General features: G+C 50.5%; 2 non-coding genes across 2 annotated transcripts in view; both read right to left on the reverse strand.

Annotated features, from left to right (window-relative positions):
- The window catches only part of LOC139714520 (large subunit ribosomal RNA), a 3,772-nt gene extending 3,636 nt beyond the window's left edge, over positions 1 to 136 (reverse strand). The window contains exon 1 of the ribosomal RNA XR_011709711.1: positions 1 to 136. This exon is cut by the window's left edge and continues 3,636 nt beyond it. This is a non-coding gene — a ribosomal RNA (large subunit ribosomal RNA).
- Positions 137 to 629: 493 nt separating this feature from the next.
- On the reverse strand, positions 630 to 785 carry LOC139714514 (5.8S ribosomal RNA). The gene has a single exon (XR_011709705.1). It is a non-coding gene; the product is annotated as a 5.8S ribosomal RNA (ribosomal RNA).
- Between the last annotated feature and the right edge of the window lie 6,715 nt (positions 786 to 7,500).

Below are 7,500 nucleotides of genomic sequence, written 5' to 3' on the forward strand. Positions count from 1 at the left end.
GCCGGAAGGCGGGGGGATTCGGCGATGGGCTCTTCCCACTTCACTCGCCGCTACTGGGGGAATCCTGGTTAGTTTCTTTTCCTCCGCTTAGTGATATGCTTAAATTCAGCGGGTGGTCTCGCCCGATCTGAGGTCGAGATTGGTTGCTGGAGGGCGCGCCCCACAGCCACGTCATATAAATAGCCCCCTTCTGCCGGTGCCTCGCCAGTCCCACCAAAGAAGTGGTTGGGAGCGGGAGCGCGGGCGAGGAGGAGAGAGAGGTCGCCTCGGTCAATGTTGGTGGTTGCCCGTGCGCAGCAGAGCATCGCGTCTGCGTACCTGCGCCGCGCGGGACCACGTTAAAGGTTTCCGAGGCCGTTTCTCTCTCCACCCTGCTGGGCGTCGGAGAGAAGGAGACCGAGTCGGCTGCTGGCCCACCCCGCAGGGGAGAAACCGAGCGAGCCTACCTCTTCTTTCATTTCCGGGGCCGCCTGCGCGTCCTCCCCCCATTGACAGGGGGGATGACGAGGGCACGGAGCTTGGAGAGTCCAATTCGTCTCTTCCTTCATGACCGGGCGCAGCCCAGGGCTGCGAGCGACCCGGCGCTCTCGCGAGGGAGCAGAGAATGCCCCTCGAGGTGTAGATATTACCGACCCTCAGACGGACGTGGCACGGGCCGCGAGGGCCCGTGCCGCCATGTGCGTTCGAAGTGTCGATGATCAAGGAGTTCTGCAATTCACATTAATTCTCGCAGCTGGCTGCGTTCTTCATCGACGCACGAGCCGAGTGATCCACCGCCAAGAATTGTCTCAATTCGTCGGCAATTGGCTTGCCTTTCTTTCTCGCTGTCGATCACCGGATGAGTCGGAAACGTAAAAGAAAAAACGGGGAGCGCCGGTGGAGCTGGGCCGCGAGCCCAAACTCCCCCGGACCTCGCTGCAAGCTCCTCCCGGCTGTCGGTCCCCCAACGGGAGACTGCCGAGAAGGCTCGGGGACTCGCCGCCGGGCCTGCCGCCGCCGCCGTCGGGGCGGGGCGGGGCCGGCCGAGGCGACACGTACCCCCAGTGGCTCTCCCCAGGTTCACGTCGAGTGTGCACGAGTTGCCTGATCGTCTTCTCGTCATGCGAGCGAGGCGGCAGAGCCGTCCCGACGCCGCGATCCGAGGATCTCACTAAACATTCAATCGGTAGTAGCGACGGGCGGTGTGTACAAAGGGCAGGGACGTAATCAACGCGAGCTGATGACTCGCGCTTACTGGGAATTCCTCGTTCAAGGGAATAATTGCAATTCCCTATCCCCATCACGGAGGAGGTTCAGCGGATTACCCAGACCTTTCGGCCAAGGGCGGTGTACCCGCTGATTCCGCCAGTGTAGCGCGCGTGCGGCCCCGAACATCTAAGGGCATCACAGACCTGTTATTGCTCATCTCGCGTGGCTATACGCCACTTGTCCCTCTAAGAAGTTGACGCGCACCGCGGCGGGTGGCGCAACTATTTAGCAAGCAGAGTCTCGTTCGTTATCGGATTACCAGACAAATCGCTCCACCAACTAAGAACGGCCATGCACCACCACCCACAGATCAAGAAAGAGCTCTCAATCTGTCAATCCTCACTGTGTCCGGGCCGGGTGAGTTTTCCCGTGTTGAGTCAAATTAAGCCGCAGGCTCCACTCCTGGTGGTGCCCTTCCGTCAATTCCTTTAGTTTCAGCTTTGCAACCATACTTCCCCCGGAACCCAAAGACTTGGTTTCCCTTAGACTGCCCGCCGCGTCATGGGAGTAACGCCGGCGGATCGTCAGTCGGCATCGTTTATGGTTAGAACTAGGGCGGTATCTGATCGCCTTCGAACCTCTAACTTTCGTTCTTGATTAATGAAATACATTCTTGGCAAATGCTTTCGCAGTCGGTCGTCTTGCGGCGATCCAAGAATTTCACCTCTCACACCGCAATACGAATGCCCCCGTCAGTCCCTCTTAATCATTACCTCGAGTTCCGAAAACCAACGCAATAGAACCGAGGTCCTATTCCATTATTCCATGCTCTGCTGTTCAGGCGCGAGGCCTGCTTTGAACACTCCAATTTTTTCAAAGTAAACGTTCCGGCCCCTCCTGGCACTCAGTTAAGAGCACCGGGCGAAACCGAGAGGAAGGCCAGGCCTGCAGTACACGCCTCGCGGCGGACCGCAGACCTGAGCCCAAGATCCAACTACGAGCTTTTTAACTGCAACAGCTTTAATATACGCTACTGGAGCTGGAATTACCGCGGCTGCTGGCACAGACTTGCCTCCAGTGGATCCTCGTTAAAGGATTTAAAGTGTACTCATTCCAATTACAGGGCCCTCGAAAGAGTCCTGTATTGTTATTTTTCGTCACTACCTCCCGTGTCGGGAGTGGGTAATTTGCGCGCCTGCTGCCTTCCTTGGATGTGGTAGCCGTTTCTCAGGCTCCCTCTCCGGAATCGAACCCTGATTCTCCGTTACCCGTGACGACCATGGTAGGCGCATAACGTACCATCGAAAGTTGATAGGGCAGACATTCGAAGGATCCGTCGCCGGTGCGAGGACCGTGCGATCGGCTGTGTGTTATCCAGAGTTCACCAGGTAGTGCCGGCCGAAGCCGGCTGGTCTTGTTCCTAATAAAAGCACGCCTTCGTGGAGTCGGCGCTTGGACGCATGTATTAGCTCTAGAATTACCACAGTTATCCATGTCGGGAGACTCGATCCAATGAACCATAACTGATTTAATGAGCCATCCGCAGTTTCGCTCGGGACGAGCTTGTACTTAGACATGCATGGCTTAATCTTTGAGACAAGCATATGACTACTGCCAGGATCAACCAGGTAGCTGCGCCGAGAGCTCACGCGGTGGCGCGGAGCTTGGCAGCGGGGTGAGCTCGCGAGAGCCTACCTCATCGTCACGACCGTGCTTCTTCCCCCCTGGGCGCGCGCTCGTCCGCACTGACTAGAGGTCGGAGAACCAAGAGCGTGCACCGGGTGCGCGAGCGCCAAGGAGGAAAACCGCCAGGAAAATTTGTGTGTCTCTCTCTCTTCCTCTTACCGGCGCGTGCTCGCTGCCTGCCTGCCCAGAAGGCGGGGCTTGGGCATGGGCACATGTGCGCAGGCGATCGCCATCGCCTCTCGTGGGGGAACTTTTTTCTTTCCACTTTGTTTTGCCTTGCTGCCCGCGGCACCCGTCCCGCCGCTCGACCGAGGGGAGGGAAGGTAGAAGTGCCCGGAGTCCCAACTGAAGACGAAGATAAAGCGTCCACCGGCTAAGATTTGGCCTCGGCATAGCCACAAGGACCGCACTCGCGCTCGTTGGATTGAGGCGGGGGATCTGCTTGTGTGCCCGTGCGAGGACTTTGCGCCTTGATTTCGCATATGAGAGATGCTCACAGAATGGGGGGAGTCTTTTTCTCTAGCACTCTTCATCTTGCCTGACAAACGCTCCGTCAGACCGACTCCCTCATATATGTCGCGGCGTTGCAAGAACCCCTCTGCTCGAAATCTCTTCACATTGCACACAATAAGGTGGTCAAATGATTCAAAGAGCCCTCGTTTTGCATTTGGCCTGGCATAGACCTGCGTTCAAATTCTCTAACACCGGAAGTGCGCTCCCGGTTCCATTTCGGTGCTGTGAACTTCCACTTTCCCGAGAGTGAGCTACTCGATCTCCCGGCCCGCCGGCATGCAAAACCAAATATCGTTCACCGAAACGGCCTCCCCTATAATAGGCACGGCATTGCAATAACCCCTCCCCTCGTAATGCTGTTTTAAACACGTGTTCTATGGCAAAAAAATCAAAGAGGGCCGTTTCGGATTCGGACTAGGACCACTGGGACTCGAAAGCACCAGCCCAAGAGAAGGCCACTTGCGTCCCGAGACCGGCCGCACGGCCGCAAACATGCTGCATCAAACCAGGAAGGACACGCCCCTCCATTTTGCGATAGTCACCTGGCAGGCGGCAGACGACAGCCGCCCCCGCCGGAACTCCGGGGAGCAGAGGGGCGAGCACCGCCGTCACTTCGGCAGCTGCACGCCGTCGCCCCAAAGTGAGTTTCTGTCCACGCCGGACCGGACGGCAGCCTGCTTCAACCATTTCCAACCCTTCCTCGTGTGCAACGGCCAAAGCTGGACCTTTTCTCTTCTTCTTCTTCTTCTTCTTCTTTTTTCTTTGGTGGGGGTTGTTTTGCTCTCGTTTTTCTCCCCGTCGTCCACTTTGACATATTTTTTTTCTTTTCTTTCAGCAGGAGGAAAGCTGGTCGAGTCCTGACCTGACCAACTGATTGCTAGGGACACGCCCGACGCATCTCCGGTCCACACACGGACATGCCAAGCGTCGACGCCTTCCCTTCGTCTCCTCGTGGGCTGTTTTCAGGACGTGGGCTTTCCAGCGGAACGGTTGCTGCCTCGCTGCCGGAACTCCGGGGGAGCTTCCTGTACAACACCGCTGTCTTTTTCGGCAGCCCGAACTTAATACATGTTTCTTTTCTGGCCACTCCGGTGCCGGGATGGTGCCCGATTCGACTTTAAGTTATTCCCACAAGACTGCAAGGCAACAGCCAGAGACACACATACAACGCACACACACACACACACACACACACAGAGCAAGAAGAGCAACAAAAAGAACAAAGACAGAACACAGACTGCAGAGTTTCATCTCCTCGTGGTCCGATTCATCGCAAGCAATCGAGAGGAACGCTATGAGCCACAACTACGGGTAGGGAGCTGAGGGACAACAGATGGGTGAGCTCGCCTCTTCGTGCACTCTCTTCCACCCCGTCGGCTTTTCAGCGGGACGTTGACCGTCTGTCCCGCCGGAACTCCGGGGAGAGCTAACGGTGCAAGCACCCAAGCACCGTTGTCCTTTCGGGGACACTACACTTTCTCTTCTGGCCACTCCGGTGCCGTAATGGTGCCCGATTCGACTTCAACTTCCCACACGAACACAGACAGACATCCACACACACAACGCACGCACGCACATGCACACACACACACACACACACACACACAGCAAAGAACAGCAACAACAAGAACAAAAAAAAAAAAAAAACCAGAACACAGACAACGAAAGTTTCTTATCCTCGTGGTCCGATTCGTCAGCTTCTCTTCTGGCCACTCCGGCGCCGTACTGGTGCCCGATTCGACTTCAACGTTAGTACACGACCACAGACAGACATCCACACACAAAACGCACACACACACGCACACCCACACACACTCACACACAGAGCAAAGAAGAGCAACAACAAGAACAAAAACAGAACACAGACAGTGGAATAGCGAATTGTTCATGGGAAACCAGCTCTGAGGAGGTCTTTAGAAAACTTGATTGACCTCAGTTACACCAGATTTTTTTTCACAGGTCCTCCTGCGGAATGTGTATATAAACTGTCTCATGTTTATACTTTATGAGAAATTCTCATTTGTCGACGAAGTGTCGTCAAGAGTAACTCCTTTCAAGACTCCGAAAGTGTCGTACAGCCTTTTATCAAAAATCCTTTGTTTATGCAGGCTCAGAAAACTGGAATAAGCTCCCCGAACCTGCCCACTTTATAGATAGCATAGCATCATTTAAATACTACCTTAAACACACATAAAGGGGTTGCTTATCCCTGTCCCTGATCAATTGACGAGCACCCACTGTTGGAGTATCTCATCACCTCTCCTCTCCCATCTCTTCTCTAAAGTACATGCGCTTGGGCCACAATATTGAAAGGAAGCAAACATTTTATCCCTGTAAGGAGCAGATGTTGCACGATTGAATGAACGGATTCTAAAATATGTCGAGGGCATTAAAAGCATTGCACTGACAACTAAGGGGACCCCTGTTCATAAGACACCCCTCATTTCCACAGCAGGATGAGTGGCAGCTGCATACGTGATATTGAATCATTTCCTCTCTTCTTTCTAGATGTTATTTTTGTTTTATCGTATTTCAGATTCTTGTACATGTGCGTTCACTTCATTTTTATATTTCACTGTATCACGTGACCCGTTGTTAATCTGCCGCGATTATTTATTTTTAAACAAATTGTTCTCTTATTGTTGGTGTTGTTACTGTTGTTGTTCATGTTCCATGGATTTTGTAACGAAAACAGAGCCCTGAGGAAGACCGGCAGCTATTTAAATACTTGATGTGTGTGTGACCACTTTATATCGTTTGGAAACTGTATTTGTTTATTTTATGCCGTTTATATATTTCATGCTGATCAGGCTACTCTGGATAAAGTATATATATATATATATATATATATATATATAACATACTTTATTTCCATTGCAAATTAAAGCATGTGATGAATATTCCTAGGATACTACCTTACTCACAAGCAGGTAAGTACAAGGAAAGAAATACAGTGGACCCGGTCCATCACACCACTATTGACAGTTACACAAATATATACATGTATACAAGTACATTTACACACAAACATGATACATGAACAGCCTGTTTCAGACGAAAAGAAAAAAACACTAAAATGAACTTATATCAGCATACATTTAACCTAAGAAACACACACACACACACACACACACACAAAATAACTCTAATCATTCGTTCAATTATACGAATCTACCGAATTCACTACAATGAATTGCATTAAATCCACCCAACATAATCATAACTATTTCACATCCAATATTGTAGAAAACACGGGAAAATATACATAATGATAAAAACATAATGCAAAAATATAGATCCTATAAATATACATAATAACAATACAAAGGGGGGAAATCAAAATGGACATAACCGGCCTGCAAATAATTATTGTATATAAACATATGATATACATATAATATTCCTCTCACCTCTGTGGTATAATTCATAGTGATGACGATGATGATACGATGGTAATGATGATGGTGGTTATGATGATGATGACAATATTGCAATAAAAGAAAGAAAGAAAGAAGAAATAGATAGATAGATAGATAGATAAATAAATAAATAAATAAATAAATAAATAAAGAGGAGCAACAACAAGAAGAAAAACAGAACACAGACAGTGGAGTCTTATCTCCTCGTGGTAAGATTCGTCGCTAGCAATCCAGCGGAACTCTGGGAGCCTCGCCCGCCAGAACTCCGGGGAGGAGCTGAAAGATAACAGATGGGAGCTCGCCTCGTCATGCCCTCTGTTCCACCCCGTTGCTTTTCAGCAGGACGATTATTGCCTGTCCCGCGAAAAGCTAATGATGCAAGCGCCGTTGCCCTTTCGGAACATTACATTGAGAGCAAAGTGTCTCTTCTGGCCATCAATATTCCCACACCGACCACAGACAGAGAAAAAAAATCGAAAGCAACAAGAAGAACAAAAAGAATAGATATAGATGATATAGATAGATAGATATATGTCGATGTGTGTAGATAGATATATATATGTCGATGTGTGTAGATAGATATATATATGTCGATGTGTGTAGATAGATATATATATGTCGATGTGTGTAGATAGATATATATGTCGATGTGTGTAGATAGATATATATATGTCGATGTGTGTAGATAGATATA

The sequence above is a fragment of the Diadema antillarum genome, unplaced genomic scaffold (genome assembly GCF_040938485.1).
Source record: "Diadema antillarum isolate AM-2024a unplaced genomic scaffold, OU_Dant_1.0 seq00002304_RagTag, whole genome shotgun sequence".
NCBI classification, from domain to species: domain Eukaryota; kingdom Metazoa; phylum Echinodermata; class Echinoidea; order Diadematoida; family Diadematidae; genus Diadema; species Diadema antillarum.